The following is a 19,599-nucleotide window of genomic DNA, read 5'->3' on the forward strand; positions in this document are numbered from 1 at the left end:
CCATAAGTGAATAAGGTATTATACAGGCAACATGAACTTCAACTAAGCATCCATGGCATCTAAAGCTTTTCTTCTTTCCAAGATTGGTTTTAAGAAATTTCAGGGCTATTTACACAGATTCCGGCTAGAAAAAACTCATCAATTTAAAGAACATCAACAAATACCCGATATAAACTGAGAACTTACCAAAAAAGATCTTAAATGTCCCTAACAGTGTATATTGTATTGCTAAAACATATGGCAAATACCTATAAGCAACTTTTAAGTTGACGCTAACATACCACATAAGACAATTATTTCTCCAGCCATTAGGATAAGTACAAAATGTGACCATTTTCTCCCAAAGTAGAGCTCACTAAAAGTCCACTTGTGAAGCACTATGCAAGTTCACTGAACTTAAAGAAATTTATCAACAAAAAGTACCAAAGCTCAGGGATCTTTTTTAAAAAGCAGTACACAAGTAAATATAGCATAAGCACCTTGAGTTCAGAGAATCATATTTTTTCTTCCTTCTATCCATGAGAGTACCTTGCAAGTTATAGCAAATCTATTGATTTGCTGAAGTACATAATAAGTTATAATCATGGGATGCAAACCAATCCCTCACCAGTGAATCAGCATCAATCTGTCTTTGTCTGTGAATACTGTGAAGAGTTTTCAAAACCAGAAGAGATACATGCTTGACGCATCTCACCAGTAAAGTCCTTCGACACCATAATGACACCACTCAGGATATCTACCATTTGCAAAGACGCATGAGACTCACTGAACCAAAGAGAAGAGAAGGACATAATAAACTGGATGAGTCTACAAAATCATGTCTCACTCTAAGGTCTCTCTTGAAAATAAGAGCTCCTTCATGACCCTCCTTCATTTATGAAATATGGTGAGGTTATAGCCTCTATTAATAAGTCTCCAGACAAAACTCTATTCTAATAGAAGAAGTTAAATTGTTTAGGGCTATTTCCCGGTCAAGAAGGACACAGGTTAGTGGAAATAACCTGGAAACACAGCTGCTGGGCTAGCCACGAGGCTCTGTTGTGACCACAAAGAACATACTTCTAAAAGTGATGGTGGGAGCCCTGAGTAGGAGCTAGATTCTGCCTCCAGCCTGTATTAAAGCGGTAATGACATGGCCTCAGCTGAGCTATTTATCTTCACTGAGCTGGTTTTCAGGTCTGCAAAATGGAGAGGTTGGACCGTAATTACTAAGCACTTTTTCACAGAAGATTCTTGAGTCAGATTTATCTTTATTCTTCACATGAAAAAGAGAAAGAACTCAGTATTTGTGGAAAAACTGAAGTCCTCCATGGCTAAACCAAGGGATGGGCTAATGATACACAAGTATAAGCATTCAGTTCTAGGGCCCACCTTGACAACTGAGGCAAAAGAACTCATGACTTGGATACATTCTTGGATACAGCCTTAAGCTTCTGGGAAGGCCTACAGGTACCACCCAGGCCCTCCACACCTGCTTCCTCTCCATCCTGTCTATCCTAGGTCCTTGTGAACCAAGGCCCTCTTCTTCCTGGTACCACCCCACTCAAAGGGACTGCTCAAACAGGGCTCACTTCTCTGAAGAAGCTTGATTTGAGACGAATGAATGCTTCTGATTTTAGAAAGGACAGATTTGAGAACTTTTCCACGGGCAGGCTTCTTCTGAAACTTCAGTTCTCATCCTGAATTTTAAAACCATAATGTGACATTTTAACATATGGCAAAGAGAGATGAATTTTAGATCGTTTCAAACTGCTTAAAAGATCTGCATTAAACACAGATTTCCATTATTACAGATCTAATAAGTCCTATTCTCATCTGGGTTATCAGCAACAGAGTAAGTAATTACCATTCAACTTGGGCCGTTCCAGTCCATTAGCCCAATACTGATGACTCAGGCAAAGCTATACACGAAGAACAAAATGCTGATAAAAGATGAAATGGAACGGAAGAAAATGCTGCTGCTTATCCCATTCTGCTACATCAATTGTAAGGAATGAATCAAATATAAATAAACTTGATAGAGTGATAAGTCCAGTAGTAAATATTAAAAATATAAAACAGAGTTGTATCTACCTAGATAAAAGGGAAAAGCAAAATGCCTCCTTGAAAGCTGAGAGAGAAGCATGCAGGACATTTGGGCTGGCGTCTGAGACCAAAAAAGGGAGTAAGAAGATGAGGTGAGCTGAAGTTGTCTGGAAAAGAAGCAATCGGCAGGAGCTGGAAGAGAACCAAGGTAATGTCATAAGATCCAAGAAGAAAGAGTTGTGAGAAGGAATGGTTGCATGATGCCAAACACACTGGGGAGAGGGCGTGAGGGAACACAAAGGGAAGAACTCATGGTGACAGCTAGAAAAGAGATAGTGGGCCAAGTAGTCCCAAGTAGTACATGCGGCATGTAGGTGAGTGAAGGGCTGACTAGGAGTGGATTTCAGTCATCAGTCACAATGCTTACCTAAGTACAAGGACTAGATCTAAATGGTCCAGATATCTTCAACATGAAAAGCTAAAATAAGTTAGGTATTCATTCAACAAACTTTTGTCAATAAATCAGGCTCCATGCTAGGTACTGGGGATACAAATGTTAATGAGACACTAACAGCAAGGAGTTTCAGGATTGTTTGGAAGATAAAGGAGTATACCAACAATGTGAATGATGCATGTTTGATAGAAATGTGCACAGGGTTAAACTAGACCATATCAGGATATTACTGCAGCATCTAATCCAGAGCAGATGGAGGGAAAAAAAAAAAGCGTAGACGATAGAGGTTATGTTCATCCCTCTGGCGACCAAATCAAAGTTGTGACAGAAACAAGGAGCAGCAGCAAGGAAAAATCACCTGGGATCTAGATGAACAAGCCATCAATTAGGGAGAAATACAAGAAATTACCCTGCAATGGCAGAAGGTAGGACAGTGTGAGGATGCAGGGCTGCCAGGTCCTGAACCGCTGAGTGAGACGGAGGCTGCGGCAGCGGCAGACTCCTCTTAAAGGGGCCGCGTCTGCGAGCGGATTTTCACGGTGACGAACCTGCTCCCTCTGAGCACCAGTGACTATTTGGCTGTGCGCGGGGAACACCAGGGACTTACAGAGACATCGTCAGAATGAGGGCTGAGGCAAGACTCGCTCTGTTGAGCCCTCCCTGCTACCATGTGCTGGACACAGTGCCGTCATAGCTGTGACATCAGCAAACTGGATGACAGAGATCGCTCAGCCCAGAGGATTCCCTGAAACTCTGCCTCCCCCAACTCGCACCCAAGCCACAGCCAGGTATATCCTCAGAGAGTCAGGTGGTCCTTGCTGAGCAGTGCCTAGACACACTAGAGGCAGCTGGCCTCGGTTTCTGGTGTGGCCTCTTGAGGCAACTATAAGCATCTAAATGGTACCAGACATCTTCAACATGAAAAGCTAAAATAAGTTAGGTATTCATTCAACAAACTTTTGTCAATAAATCAGACTCCATGCTAGGTACTGGGGATAGAAATGTTAATGAGACACTAACAGCAAGGAGTTTCGATCTGTGGATTGCTTGCTGAATCTTAACAGGTGGCCCCAGAGGGACAGAGGCTTGGGCTAAATTTGGCCTGCAGCTGAATGCCTTTCAGGACTGTGCCACTGGACACCTACTTCACAAATCCACACTAATAAGATCGGGAGACTTAGGAGCTTTGCTTAGTTCATAGAAACAGACATAGAAAGGCAGCCAAAATGGGAAGACAAAGATGCAGAAACCATATGAGAGAACAGAGATCCAGATATAATGGAGTCAAGTAATCTAACAGATGCAGAGTTCAAAACACTAGTTATAAAGATGCTCAATAAACTTTTGGGAAGTGTAAGTGAGAACTTTAACAAAGAGATAAAAAACATAAAAATGGAAATGGAAATTATTAAAGGGACTCAGTCTGAAATGAAGAATACATTATCTGAGATGAGGAGTATATTAAATAGAATAAACAAAGGAATAAACAAAGTGACTAAAGAAAAGGATCAAATGCCCTATATAGAGGATGGGAAAGCCAAGAATACGCAATCAGAATGGCAAGAGATAAGATGCCAAGACTATAAAAATAATTTAAGGAACATGTGGGACACTATTAAGGGTCCAAATATCTGTCTGATCAGCATAACTGAAAAAAATCAAGATGTTGAACAGCTGTTTGAAGAAATAATATGAAAACTTCCCTAACCTGGTGAAGGAAATGAACATAAAACCCCAGGAAACTCAGAGAATCCCAAAAATCAGGGATCCAAAGAAGCCCACATCAAGACATATCATAATTAAGATGCCAAAGGTTAAATACAAAGAAAGAATATTATGAGCAGCAAGAGAAAAACAGATAGTTATCTATAAGGGAACACCTATAAGACTGACAGCTGATTTCTCAAAAGAAACTATGCAGGACAGAAGGGTTTGGCAAAAAATATTTGACAAGATGAAGACCCAGGATCTATAACCAAGGATACTTTATCCAGTAAAGCTATCATTTAGAGTTGAAGGACAGATAAAGAGCTTCCCAGACAAAAATAAGCTAAAGGAATGTATTGCCAACAAGCCAGTATTACAGGAAATATTGGAGGAATTTCTTTAAGAAGAAAAAACATGTATCAAGAACAGGAATAAAGAATGGTAACAAGGCCTTTTGAGCCACACTTCTCTTGCTCAGGCCTGCTTCCACGTCTGGAAGTGTACTTTCCCTTCTAATAAAGCTTTTCTGCTGTAAAAAAAAAAAAAGAAAGAAAGAAAGAATGGTAACAACTACATTCTTATCAATGATCACCTTAAATGGAAAAGAATTAAGTGCTCCAACCAAAAGATAGAGGGGTCTACAGCCATGCCACCCTGAACGTGCCCAATCTCATCTGATCTTGAAAGCTAAGCAGGGTCAGGCCTGGTTAGTGCTTGTATGGGAGACCACCTAGGAAGACCAGGTACTGCAGGCATTAAAAAAAAAAAATGGGGAGCTGAAAGGATGAGAAAACAAGACCCTTACATATGCTGCCTACAAAAGACTCACTTAAAAGACAGATTAAAAGACACACACAGACTAAAAGGAAGGGAATGGAAAAAGATATTGCTTTGATGGACCTAGAAGGTATTTAAGTCAGACAGAGAAAGATAAACACTATATGATTTCACTTATATGCAGAATCTAAGAAATGAAAAGAACAAACCAATCAAAAATAGGCTCACAAATACAGTGGACAATTTGGTGATGGACAGAGGGGAGGGGAGTTTGGAGGGCTGGGAGAATAGGGTGAAGAATTAAAGAAGTACGAATTAGTAGGGGATGGGGAGCACAGCATAGGGAATGCAGTTAGCATTAATATGTTGGCTAGGTGGTGGGTCAGGGGAGGGAGGGAGCAGTTGGGAGTATCGTTTTATGAACTATGTAGATGTCTAAACAATGTACCGTATACTTGAAACTAATTAAAATAAAATAGAAAGGAAGGAAATAGGAAGGAAGGAAGGAAAAGGAAGATCCAGAATCAGAATCAGAATCAGAATCCATTCCATTCAGTCAGAATCAGAATCAAGATCCTAAGATAATCGTAAATCTCTAAAGGCTCATCACTCATCCACACAAAACCTCTCTGGTCGTCATCTGTCTCCAATAATCATTCTCAGCTGCCTCAGTCAGTCAACATAATCCCATCCTCTCGACTCCATCAGGGTCGGTCGAAAAGGAAATCCGAAGTCCTGAAATGTGATTCTAGGGAGCCGGAAACCAGATCATGGAAGGTTTTAAATACTGTAAGAGGGTTTAGATTGTATCCAGGAAACATTTGGTTTTTAAGCAGAAAAGTAACATAATTAGCAGGAACATCTATTAATTTGAGTGGGATGGACATGAGACTGATGACAAAGAGACTGGCTGGCATTTGCAGTAATATGGGAGGGATGTAAAGAGAGAGAGGAGAAGAGATATTCAAGATAGTCATTTTAACCGTACTCAAACTGAGGGTATTTCCCACCCAGAGTTTTAAGTTCATTAGAATAAAATCTTTATTTAATTCAGAATCTCGGTTATCAATTAACCAACATTTGTTGAGCCTATTTCATGTTCTTGGCATTTGAGAGAATACAAAAATAACTGTCATTGTGATTTAATAACAGGGTTATATTCAAGTGGGGGAAATGAGACTAATATACTTGAAATAGAAAACACTGAACATATATGGTTACATGTTAAATTGTATAGCACAAATGATTGGTTCTGGAGGAACAAAGGAAAAAAACCTTCCAATGGAATGATCAATATAGGCTGGGAAGGTTTCCAGGAGGAAGGTGTGACCATCATGGCATCTCATAGTGCAAGGGAGAAGGGCCTGATCNGGAAAGGAAAGGAAAGGAAGGGAAGGGAAAGGAAAGGAAAGGAAGGGAGAAGGGTTCTGTAAGGATGCCTGCAGAGATGAGTCTTGAAAGGGAAAGGCATTAAGCCAGGTAAAGAAAGGGGCTACCAACGTTCCAGGTAGAGAGTGCAACACGTGTACAATGATGAGACAGAGCATGGAGGGTGGGGCGCTGTTAAGTATAACTGGGCAAGAAAGATGAGGTTGGGTTGGAGGGAGTGGGGGGGTCTAGGAAATGTGATTCTAGGGAGCCGGAAACCAGATCATGGAAGGTTTTAAATACTGTAAGAGGGTTTAGATTGTATCCAGGAAACATTTGGTTTTTAAGCAGAAAAGTAACATAATTAGCAGGAACATCTATTAATTTGAGTGGGATGGACATGAGACTGATGACAAAGAGACTGGCTGGCATTTGCAGTAATATGGGAGGGATGTAAAGAGAGAGAGGAGAAGAGATATTCAAGATAGTCATTTTAACCGTACTCAAACTGAGGGTATTTCCCACCCAGAGTTTTAAGTTCATTAGAATAAAATCTTTATTTAATTCAGAATCTCGGTTATCAATTAACCAACATTTGTTGAGCCTATTTCATGTTCTTGGCATTTGAGAGAATACAAAAATAACTGTCATTGTGATTTAATAACAGGGTTATATTCAAGTGGGGGAAATGAGACTAATATACTTGAAATAGAAAACACTGAACATATATGGTTACATGTTAAATTGTATAGCACAAATGATTGGTTCTGGAGGAACAAAGGAAAAAAACCTTCCAATGGAATGATCAATATAGGCTGGGAAGGTTTCCAGGAGGAAGGTGTGACCATCATGGCATCTCATAGTGCAAGGGAGAAGGGCCTGATCCCAGAGTGCTGAAGGCACTCTGGCATGGTTAGAGTACAGAGAAGTGTAGGTATAGGAAAGTTGTAGGAAAAATGGCTATATAGGTAGGGAAGACTCAGTTACACAGATGGTAAAAGCAGTGTTGAAGGGCACTTAGGCTGACAGGGTGAATCACAGAAGATCAGGTGAGTCAGAGAAGATCAGATGTTCAGGAAGAAAGCCCAGAATTGGTGATGACTGTGTGGACCAAGGGGAAGAGCTAGATTCAAGATCGACAAGGCGGTGAAGGGAGAGGAAACATTAGTGACAGCTGAAGTCTACCAGTCTAGGGATGCTAACTCTACTGACAGAAACAAGAAGCCAGAAGGGAATGTGATTTAAAGAGGTAAAGATGATGACTTTGTTTTTTGACATGAGCCATGGAAATTCAGAACTGGAAGAAATCTTAGAGGTCACTGATTTAGACTCCTCCAATTGGATATGAGAGTATATACCACACTGAGCCTGAGGTGACAGTGGGGCATCCAGTGGAGATGCCCAATAAACAATGAAAAATAGGAGCAAGATTAAATGAGAGGTCAAGAGTGCAGACACAAATTGGCAGTCTGCCATCACAGAGGTCATAACTGAAGCTGGGAGCATGTACAAGCTCCAGGGGGAAAGGTGAGAGAAAGGAATGCAGGGCATTCAGGCTGGCATCTGAGTTCAAGAGAGGGAGGAAGAGGGGAAGGTGAGCTGAAGTTGTCTGGAAAAGAAGCAATCAGCCGGGGTAGGAAGAGAACTAGCCTGTCATAGGATCCAAGAAGGAAGAGCTGTGGGGAAGAATGGTCACATGATAAATAAAGTCATCATCTTTACCTCTAAATCACATTCTCTTCTGGCTTGCTACTGGTCAATCTGGGTTTCCTCCATCCACACCTAGTCATCCCTTCACTCATCTACATGCCCCGTGCACTATTTGGGACTACTTGGCCCATTATCTCTTTTCTAGCTACCACTGTAAGGTCTTCCCTTTGTGTTCCCTCATGCATTCTCTTCCTTTACAGGGTTGGGTACAACCCTTACCTGTATATTCATTAACGAATACTCAAATCCCTTTGTGTGATGTGCAGAGAGCTAAAGCTGCTCCAAACTCCCTTTCCTGAAACCTTTTGTAGATTAGGTTTGTGGCCAGGAGTCCTCCATCTTAGCTCTTGTTTTGGAAATCTGCCCAAGCTAATCCTCTTTGGTTTGGATATTGAGCCCAGTTGCTCAAGCCCACAGCACCCTGGGATGACTAGCCCAGTTCCTCAGTTGTATGTGCAGTTCAGGTGTAATTCTTTATGCAGTAGACAAAAGCTGCCTCCTGCAAGTTAAATGTAAATGTAATCTTTTGCAAATGCAATTGCCTAAGATGGGACAGACTATGAACACAGATGACTGCAGGAAAAACTTAAAGAGTGACAAGAAAACAGTGACAAAGAAGGGGCTGCAGATTGAGTTAATCAAGGCAGGATTTGGAAGACAACATCTTGAAAAGTTGAGCCTGGCTGCAAGCCCAGAAAAGAGACAAGCGGAAAGATTCCTGGGCATGGGGCCCAAGGAGGGCTCAGTTTGAGGTGTCAGGGAGATGCCTGAAGAGCAGTTGTAGCCTCAATTTGTGTGGGCCACACTTGGAACCAGCCAGAAGGGCTAATTCCTTCAAGTTCATGGATGGAGAGAGACTACTTGGTCCAGTGTAGAAGCAAAATGCCACCGACTACTGAACCATGACCCCTCTCTTTGGCAGGAGAAAGTTAAACCATGACAGTAGTCCATTTCAATGTGTCTGCTCTGCACCCTCAGATTCTTCACCAGAGTGATTTCTTGATTTCAAAATAACTGCGTGTGACATTGCTGATACCATTTTTAAACCCTCACATGGCAGAGAACAGAGACTACATACAATCAAATACAGAGAGCCTTCAGCTCAGAGGTGCCCTGGCATTTAATTGCCTCCTCTATGAATGGCTAAAAAGCATACATAGAAATCAAAGGTAGTAAGATTTTAAATAAAAGTTTGGAACAGGAAAAACTTTGAACAGAAGAAGGGCTCATAAAGGACAGAGATTGCTGTGAGAAAAAGCAACTCTCCTTCCATGCTCATCTATTTGCATAAGCAGTGTGCTATTTTAAAAGGCCTTTCTACAGGCTTTCTTCCTTCCCCTTCCTCTCTCCCCTTCACCTTCCAAACTCTTTAGAGACTCAACTCAAATGTCAGCTCTCTTTACTCCTACCTTGTGCTGGCAATTTCCACTTGGTATTATATTTATAATTACCTGTTCAGTCTGCCCCCTTCTCACACACAACCTCAAGACTCTTTTACTCATCTGTGCAACACAGCAACTATGCCTGGCACATGAGAGGTGCTTGATATGTATGGCCTGATTAGTGAACAGAAGTTTCCAGGTAAGGAGAAGGTGAGCTGCAGGCATCCAGTTTCCTGCTGCTTGATTACTTCGCCTCCTCTATTCCCCCAAGGCTCCTCGGTTCCCTTCTCTGGTGAGAGAGGTTACTTCCTACAAAGTAACACTTTGGTCCTGGCTTCTCTTTTCCAAGTTCATCCTAACGTCCCAATACCAAGTTGGGCTATTTCTTTTGCCTCCTTGACCTGAGTTTTAGTTTCTCCTCTATTTCAGGTCAAAGATAATATTCCTTCCATCAACTGGTTCCTTAATTGGTACATTCCCTAGCCTCTGCTTCTCAGTTGATATTTTGCCATCCAGCAGTTTTCCAAGCTAGAAGAGTGTGCCATCCTTATCTCTTCCCTCTCAACTCACCTGCCCCCTCAACTGACCACAACTGGACTCTTCCGCTCCTGCTTCACAGTCAGCCCCAGAAATAAGTCCAGCAGCCGTGACCTTCCGATTAGCCACACTTCTTACCTATTCTGTCTCTCCAACCTCAATCGGCACTTTCTGAGTTCTCCTAAAATGTCAATCCTTTGCTCTTAGGAAACCCATGAGCTCCTTTAGTAGCCCAGCATCATCTCCTATGCAGGATGACCATCACTCCAGCCACTCCTTCTCCCCAGATCCCACTGCTTTTGTCCCTGTCACTTCCTTTTCATATACTGGCATGGAAGAAGTGGATACAGCCCTGCTGCATTTCCATCCTTCTGGTCCCATCCGCCTCAGAAGATACTCCCTATTCTAGGTGTAAATCTGGGAGGGAGTTTGGCATTATTATTATTATCATGATCATGATCATAATCATCAGCATCATATAAGAAACATTACCTATATACCCCTGTCCCATCATCTGAATTCTTCTGATTCCATTGTGTTACCTCTTCCAGTAAGAAACACATAAAGATCTTATAACATTATAAAGGAAATGCTTTGGCAAATCTAAACAATAAATATAATATTTTCCGATTTCAAGTAGTTAACAGGATTATAATGCTATTATAATGATTGATACTCTGCACAAATTCTACTACCAGCTAAACAAATTGCAAAGACATTTTTAAGATGATTTTTAAAATGTTTTCACATGGTTGAGTTGATGATTTAGCTTTTTCCAGTAATATAATCTTTATTTAATTAAATGGGTGATTCCATATCAGTAGTCTGCTGTTGCTGCCAGTGCTATCAAATGTGCAGCAATTTAGTCACTGGGGGAAGAACAACGCTAACAAATTAAAAAGTATATTTCTTCTTAGAGTTTTGTTCATTAATAACAGTTACTTGATGTCTTATCAACAAAGATAAAAGGACCTTGTTTTCTCTCACAGAAACTAGGCGAAAAGTTGATAAGAATTCTTGCTACAAATACAAGAAAAGTTGATAAGAATTCTTGCTACAAATACAAGAAAATGTAGAGAGCTATTCATTTTCTTAAAGTTCTATTTTCAAAAAGTAAGACATAAATTGGAATAATGCTCATGAAACGTTAGCTCTTACACTTTTTTCAGGGATAGGGAATAAATGGAGAAAAGAACAAGGACACGCTGTAGGGAATATGCCTACACTGGCCCACAGGAGAGCAAGATGAAATAATTCTAAAACAAATTAAAACCGACTCCCAAATAGCAGCTTTTCAAAGTAGACTACATCTGGTCCAGCCTTTCCCTTCCTCTACCCTTAGCAGAATGTTAAAGCTATAGGGAAAAAGTCTGGTGGGAGACTGCAACTTTCCCATCAATATGCCTAAAATAAAAGTAAATGGCAGAAAACCTGGCTAGATGCTTGCTAGCAAAGAGCCAGCAACATTCTCAGTGGTGAAAGATGAAGTACTTTCCCCCTTAGATCAAGAACCAGGTGAGGCCTATCCACTGTATTTTATCTACTACTCCTATTCAGCATTATGCTAGAGGTCCTCACCAGCCCAATAAGATAAGAAAATGAACTGAAATGCAATTAGATTGGCAAGGAAAAAAATCAAACTACCATTATTCACAGAAAACAGGACAGAATATAGAGAAAATACCAAGGAATAGGCAAAAAAGTTAACAGAACTCATAAGTGAGTTTAACAAACCTCAGGATAGGTTAACATACAAAAATCAAAATAATTTTTATGTACTAACAATGAGCAGTTAGAAATTGAAAGTTTTTAAGGTGTTATTTATAATAGCTTCAAACAAAGATGATATAGTTAGGAATAAATACGTGCAAGATTGGTCTTTTCATTTTCTTAATGTCTCTCAAAGAACACTTTTTTTTAAGTCCAATTTATCAGGTTTCTTTTTTCTTTTCGGTTTGTATTTTATGTCCTATGTAAGAATAATTTGCCTAGCTCAAAGTCACAAAGATTTTCTCCAATGTTTTCTCCAATGTTCTTCAGGAAATTTGATGGTTTTATGTTTACGTCTATGGTTCATGATCCATTGAGTAAATTTCATAAAGAATAGTTCTGAAATAAGTAAACACTATTAAACTAAAGTGGCACTAAAACAGTTAACCGAGAAGTGGATACAAATAACAGGATACACAAACAGCTAAATAATCTTATCTGTTAACTTACTACCTTGGTTGAGGCAAAGAGCTGTGCTATATTTACATAGTAATGCAGGTTGATGAATATGCTAAGGTTTTTTCCAGTTTTCCTATTGTATAAATTCTTCAGTTGACAATTCTTCCCTAACAATAGCCACAGACAGACACAGGATTCCACTACTGTCTTTGCTACATCAACACTCTGAAGCCCTAGTAGGTTGTTATAACTGATGTCCCATATTGAGCATCTGGATAAGAGGGTTGTCTTCTGCCATCATGAGAGAACATTATGAGAAAAATTATACAAATGCAAAAGTGCTTATAACATTTCCTTTATTAGGTTCCACCTCAAATCCTGCACATAACACACAGTGATTAATAGCCATTTGTACATCTTTCGATCATGAATATCTATACATGCCCTGAAGTCAATTAGCATTACCTGTGACTGGAAACAATAAATCAGGTATACTGATACATACTCAGCATATTCAAGCAAGATGTCATGCTATTCAAAATTTATGATTTATTCAAGCAAAGCCTGGGTTATCCCTTTGCAGGTGTGAAGAAGAAAGTATTTCTTCATGGGTGGGGGGTTGGACTAAGTGAGCTTGAAGTCCCTCAAGTCTCTTAAAATACATGATTTGAATATCAGCTGAACCATTTATGAGCTATGTGACATTAGCAAGTTGCTTCGGTTCTCTGAGCTTCATTTTACTAATCTGTAAAATGAACTAAAAGTGCCTTATTATGCAGGATTTTTTCCTTAAGGGTTAAACGGCACTGTTTAGATTTTCAATCATTGCTGGTTCTTTCCTCTCTACCTCCCGACAATAACATTCATGCTCCAAAATTCTCTTAAAAATTCTCTCTGTGCTAAGTTGCAATGTTCTTCATCGGAGTGGAGGGAGAAACAATGCTTATGCTTGCGATGTCTGAGCTGGCCTAGGATGACATCACCCCAGTGATGTGGATGGACCAAAATAATACAGAAATCTATATATGTTGATATGATTTGCCAGGCTGAGAATTCCACACACAAAAAAATTATACAACTGTATAGAACCAAGAGTATCAGTAATACTAAAAGTGGTAGCAGCAATAACTGTAAACATGTATGTGCCTGACGCAGTTTTGAGCATCCTATATTAACATGCTTGATCCTCACAACAACTCTATGAGTTAGGTACTTTCACTATCCTTATTTTACAGACAGAGAAACTAAGGCCCAAGGAGCATAGGGTCTTGTCCAAGGTTGCAAAGATGTGAAACCCAAAGTCAGGTTCCAGAACCCCTACTTCCTCCTAAAGATCAGAAAGGAAAAGAACTTTCTTCTGGTCAAGAAGTGGCATTGCCAAGAGACCTAACAGGATTTTTCCATTCCTGGCCCCCCACGTGCCTGCTCTACATGTCCGATTTTCTTAAACAACATCAGGGTACTTGGGGCAGGGGTGGGGGAGAAAACAGTCTTCTAGCAATATTCTTTTCCTGAGGGGAAGAGGTAGTTACATAGCATCTATAATCATTCATTAAATTTCATGCACTCTTCTGTTTGTATGTTTCACAATATCACAATACAAGAAAGTGGATCCGCGTCCACCTATGTAGGCTTTATCTTTGCAAAGATTCCACGTTCAGCTGTCCCTGACACACCTAGGACACAGCACAAAGGTTGGGAGATAGTCAAGCGCAAGATGCCGCGCGCGCCTTCTGTGCCTGCTTTGCGTATTTTGAATTTGCATGCTGGAATTACTGGAGCACAAGCTCAGCTAATCTCCTGGCTGGCGTGATTGCTATTATCATGCAGCGCACACATGCATATTCATCCAGATTTAAAGGGAAGAAATAAGCCTCCCTCATGGCACTGCTGATAAACAACCCCCAAAAAATCTTTTTCCCTATGCTGAAATGAAACACATTTTGAAGCCTTGTCATACTTAAAAGTGATTTGCCCATAAGTCTTTTATATGTTAATAACATTGTTCGTTGAATATTTCATTCCCAAGATCATCATTTGATTGGTTTCCACGTGATGTTCAGCACGATGGAAATGGACACAGTGATATTGGGTGCCTTTGGACACCAATCTCCATGTTAAAGCTCGCGTCGCTAGCATCCAAACACGCTGAACACAGCTGCAGCGGGAGCCCGGGCCATGTTTGTTAAGTCTGCTTATTTCCAGACAAAACATTTTAATTCCTTTCGTGGGAGAGGGGACTTAGGGGCAAGAGCAATGTTGGAAGAGGATGGAGAGGCGAGAAGGACGATAAAGGAGAGAATGGAAAAGACATAATAACCCAGAGTTAAGGTATTTGGCTCTGCCGCTTTTCTGCAGCTATTGTAAGACTAACTTCTCCACGTAACCCTGTCTTCTCTGCATAGGTTAGGTGTACACAGCTGGGTTTGTCAACCCTACGAGCACACTAGATTTATGCAGGACCCTCCTGCAGAGGACCTGATTTAATTAAAGGGGTCAGAGGGTACGGAATGGGGGAGAGGAGTGGGAGCAACCTGGACATGGTAATATACATCCAGGATTGCGATTTGGGGGTAAGTCCATGGGCTCTGTAGACATCTGAGATCCAGCAGGCCAACAAGCTGGTAAGCATGGCTGTTCGCAGGCTCCAGGAAATAGGCTGAACCCATTTAGTGAGCGCTCAGGCTGAGACAACGAAAATAGCATCCAGTTCTCAAAGTATAATCAAATGAATGATGGGGCTGGGGCATACAAGACTCCAGAAGATAAAACGTAGATCCTCAGCTCAGAGGATGCAAAGTTTTAGGATAAGGTCAGTTCACTTGTCAATAACTCCCCAAAACACAAACACGCATTTGCACAAACACACATATACACACACACAAATGTTCACAAACATACACACATACACAGACATAAACATATTCACATGCATGCACAAACACACCATTGTGCATCTCCCCTGCGACTTAGGTAACCAAACCCTCTAAAACTTCTGAAAAAAAAGCGTACTGCTACCTCTACCTGTCTACTCACCACTCCTACCCCACACCAATTAAGTCTCAGCTCTTTTGAGTACAGACAGGATCACCTCTGCTCCCTCCAATTTTAGCATCCCCAGGTTTATTCCTTTCCTGAGGGTCTATCCTGTGCCACACATTATCTCAGGCACCTTCATGAGCCCTACGCAATGCAGCACAGAGATTTTAGTTTGATTTTTTAAGTAAAATGTATTGGGGTAACACTGATTAATAACATTATGTAAGTTTCAGGTGTATAACTTTATAATATGACATCTCTATACTCTATTGTGTGCTCACCAGCCTAAGTCAAGTTTCCTTCCATCATCATATTTGACCCCCTTTAGCTACTTTGTCCTCTACGCACCCCCTTTCCATCTGGTAATCACCATTCTGTTCTCTGTATCTATGAGTCTGATTGGTTGGTTGGTTCTTTTGTTGCTTTTTTGATGGATGATTGGATAATGAAGATGTGGCATATATATATACAATAGAACACTACTCAGCCACACATACAAAAAAAGATGAAATGCTGCCATTTGAGACATAGATGGATCTTGAGAATATTATGCTAAATGAAATAGGTCAGATGGAAAATGACAAGAACCATATGATTTCACTCACATGTGCGATATTAAAGCACAGAGTTTTTTTGTGTGCAAACTCCAGAATCACACTGTGCAAGTTCAAATGCCATTTCCCCATGGACCAGCCCTGGAATTTCAGGCAAGTTACTTATTCTTTCTGTGCTTTGGTTTCTTCATCTGTATAAGGAGATGATGGTGGTGCCAATTCACAGGGTTGTTTTGAGAATTAAATAATTTTGCACTTTTTTTTTTTAACTTAGAAAGGTGTTTGGCACATAGTAAGCACTCAGCGAATGTTATCAATTATTCAATCTTCCCTGCAATCCCATGAGGGACTCCTCAATGCCTCCAATTTACAGATGAGGAAACTGAGGTTACAGTTCCAATGCCGACGTCCTTTATACTTGCTCATTTATAAGACTGTGTGTCTTATTTGGGGTTTAGAATGTAGACTCAGCCTACAAAAACCTACAGAGCTTCGTAAAGTGTCATTAGGAAACTAAAGTCACCTAGGCACAAACTGCCCCTCGGTTCCTGGTGAATAATCCAGGTGTGAACTCACTGCTGTCCCCTCCTGCCCAACCCTGGCCTGAATTCAGGGTGAGTTTGCAAGGAAACCATTTGAAATCCATGATCTAAAATCTTGTTTCAGTGCAGTTCAAAGGTTCTTCTCTGAGGTGAGCTTAGGTTTTTAATTGAAAACCTATTTTTTTTTTAAAAAAAAAATTGAGTGCTAAAGCCAGAGAAAGTGGATATATTATTGAAGAGAGAAGTGTTAGTTCTCATTGTTTAACGCAAAATAAAAGCATTATATTGTAATGATATTAACCCTAATTAGAAGCCATCAGCTTGAGAAGTATAAAACAATAAGGCCAGCTGCATTCTTCCAAAAACTGTGTTTCTCAGCCTAGGCTGCACATTAGAATCACCTGAGAAGCTTTCTAAAAATATTAACACCTACACCTCACCCCTTGAGATTGTGGTCGAGGATGGATCCCAGGCATCAGTATTTTTTTTAAGTTCCTCAGGTGATATTCATGTGCCTCGAGGGCTGAGGAGCATTGTTCTAAAGGGGGAAAAAAACTATCATTTTTTAAAGGCTTTCTATGTTCCGGGTATTGTGTTCTACTTTCAGATATACTGTTAACTTTAAAAATAAAAATTCTATTATGATTTGGGTACAAATATGTAATCTCAAGAGTTTTTCCATTCTCTGTGAAATGGGGTTGCTTATTAAATATTTTATTTTTCCTTTGGCCCTCTATTCCTAGAGAAGAGGAGAGAGTTCAGAACCAGCACAGCCTAAAACTTCTATGAAGCTGGAGAAGCCAAACAGGGCCATCTCTGTGACTGCCCTGAACACCAGTGAGATGGGGACACGAGCCAAATATACAGCTAAAAGAAGGGGTGTGGTACCAAATACACTGAAGCCCCAAGGCTGTAAACAGCCCACGGAGGAATTTTCCACCTAGAAGATTTACAGGAACTTTAATAAGAACATTTTAATTGAGAAAAGAGGTCAGGAAACTGACTGATCATAGCTCAGGACTAGTGAGAAAGATCTCTACTTAGACCTTAGACTCATTTTCTCTTTATGTCCAGTTGAAAGTATTATCCTGTGATATGTTTACCGAGCCGTCAAGGAGAAGCACCCCCAGCTTGGACGTTGGCCGTAGCATATGGTTTTCACGAAAAAGAAAAAAAAAAACAAAAAAACAAGAGAAGGACCTCAAGAATTGAGTACAAGATAAGACAGATTGAGAGAATGATTTCCTTTTATATTTCCTGGGGTGGATCTACAGTATTAGTCTCCCTGGTGTATTCAGAACACAGAAAGCAGAAAGGCTAGTTTTATAAAATAACTTGAATTCTGAGATTTAAACAAGTGGAAGCTGACCACACTGACCCAAGGCAGAATGGCAGAGGATGCAGTGTTGGTTGTGACAATCCTCCCACCTGCCTCCTGTCCCCATGGGCCTCTGCAGCCACACAGGCATCCAGTGTCCATCCCTGTTGGGTCTGTGGCCCCCGCTGAGGTTTTTACCTAGACCCACCTTCCCTCTTGATGATGACTCTGGCTCCCACTTTACCCATCCTGTGCCTTGCTCTTATCAATAGATAGATGGTCCTTTGATCCAGACTGCACTAGCATGTGGCAAAATTCTGTTTTGTACCCAATGCCATCCTGATTTCATATTTATTCTCTCAATTTCCAGATATCTACTGGCTTTAACTGATTTTCTAGTGTGGCACCAAAACAGAAATTTTTCTCTGCTACTCCATAAAGCATAATGCCCCACCTCCGAGGTAAGTGGCAGAATAACCAGCTGTGGTCCGGTGATCATCGGTCTCATGACATTTTAATGGAACGAGCGTGTGCAGTTGCTTAACAGTGTTCCGCAGCCATTTCACTTAGCCTCACTTCCATCTCCCAGCAGCCCTGAGAGGCAGGTACTGTTTTACTGAAGGGAAAACTGAGATGACATTGTAGAAGGTCAGTATCATAGCTAAGGATCCGCCCTAGATTCTCAGCACAACGGTCCCCACATTCTGAGGCACCAAGATACTATGCGAACTCCCACTGCACAGGATTGGGTCGTGGTTCAGGGTATGAGCCTGATTGCATTTGAATCCTAGTTCTCCTCCCTGTGTGACCTTGCGCAAGCCACTTACCCTCCCTAAAACTTAGTTTCTCCATCTACACGTGGGGGTGATACCTCATAGGGACTTGTGAGCATTAAACAAGATAGTACATATAAAGTACTTAGCACAATGCCCCATACATAGAAACTGGTCGATAAATATAAACAATTCTTATTGTTATTATTACCTTTACTTTATGGACGTATCTATGTGTACAAGTACTCAGTCAGGCTCTTTGAAGATCATTCTTGCCTCTTGCAGTACTGCCATTTACAAATGGCCTTGACTGAGGCGGCTACTCAATTCTGCATTCCTTCTTTCTGTTCTTCAGAAGCCCCTACACCACTACCAACCAAATCCCACCTCCAGGCCATTGCCTTCCATCCCCCCAACCCACCCCTTCTCCAAGGCCTCTGAGGAAAGAAGGACAAAGCATAACCTCGGAAATAATGGGATCATCCTGGAGCCAATGAAATGGCAACAGCATCAAGAAAGTGCCTCTTCCTGGAGCAATGGAAGCCTCTGGGTTAGGAACAGATATATTCGCACACTAGAATATATCTTGTATTCTGAACCCACAGGGAGAGTAACACTCCTGGATCCATGCCCAGGAATATAAAAGAAAATCATTCTCTTAGTCTGTCTTACCTTGTACTTGATTCTTTAGGCCAACCATCATGGCTACAGATTTCCCTTTTGCCAGTTATAAAAGCCTGCAATAAAAGCCCTCTGCCCCGCCCCCCTTTATAGTAGCTGACCAGGTCCCTCCATTTATCACACATCCAGCTCAGCTGGAGGTGCCTCATAGCACCTCCAGAACCTGGGCACTCACTGGAAGCCAATACTTGTGAATTAAAGAAGAAGCACCGTCAGCACTCAATGGGTGTTAAATACCCATAATGAGAGCAGGACGCACTCAGGACCACACACCACAGCCCCAAAGCCTCCAATCTGCCAGCACTCTTTCCAAAAATATAAATAAATAAGAGCTTTGGCTCAGAGATATAGGAATAATTCGGCATTGTTCCATTACAGACCACATCTCTGTCTCTGGCCAAACTCTCATTTTATTATTTAATTACCTCACGGCGGAATTCCTAAGACCCTGCTTCAAAGTTGCACTCTGTGCCCCACAGACTCTAGGACATGAGAGAAGGGCTGGAGCCTGCATCCTGTGAACACCGGCTAGAAGCTGGGCTCTGCGCAGCTGCTTTCGGCAC

The 19,599-nt window shown here is 41.1% G+C and overlaps 1 protein-coding gene and 1 pseudogene across 2 annotated transcripts in view; one reads left to right on the top strand and one right to left on the bottom strand.

The window, feature by feature from the left end:
• Nucleotides 1-19,599, bottom strand: part of MSRA (methionine sulfoxide reductase A) — a 327,395-nt gene that overhangs the window by 215,282 nt on the left and 92,514 nt on the right. The gene's annotated exons all lie outside the window — the stretch shown is intronic.
• On the top strand, nucleotides 4,823-4,941 carry LOC120613560 (uncharacterized; annotated as a pseudogene).

The sequence above is a fragment of the Pteropus medius genome, unplaced genomic scaffold (assembly GCF_902729225.1).
Source record: "Pteropus medius unplaced genomic scaffold, Ma_sr-lr_union100, whole genome shotgun sequence".
In the NCBI taxonomy this organism is placed as follows: domain Eukaryota; kingdom Metazoa; phylum Chordata; class Mammalia; order Chiroptera; family Pteropodidae; genus Pteropus; species Pteropus medius.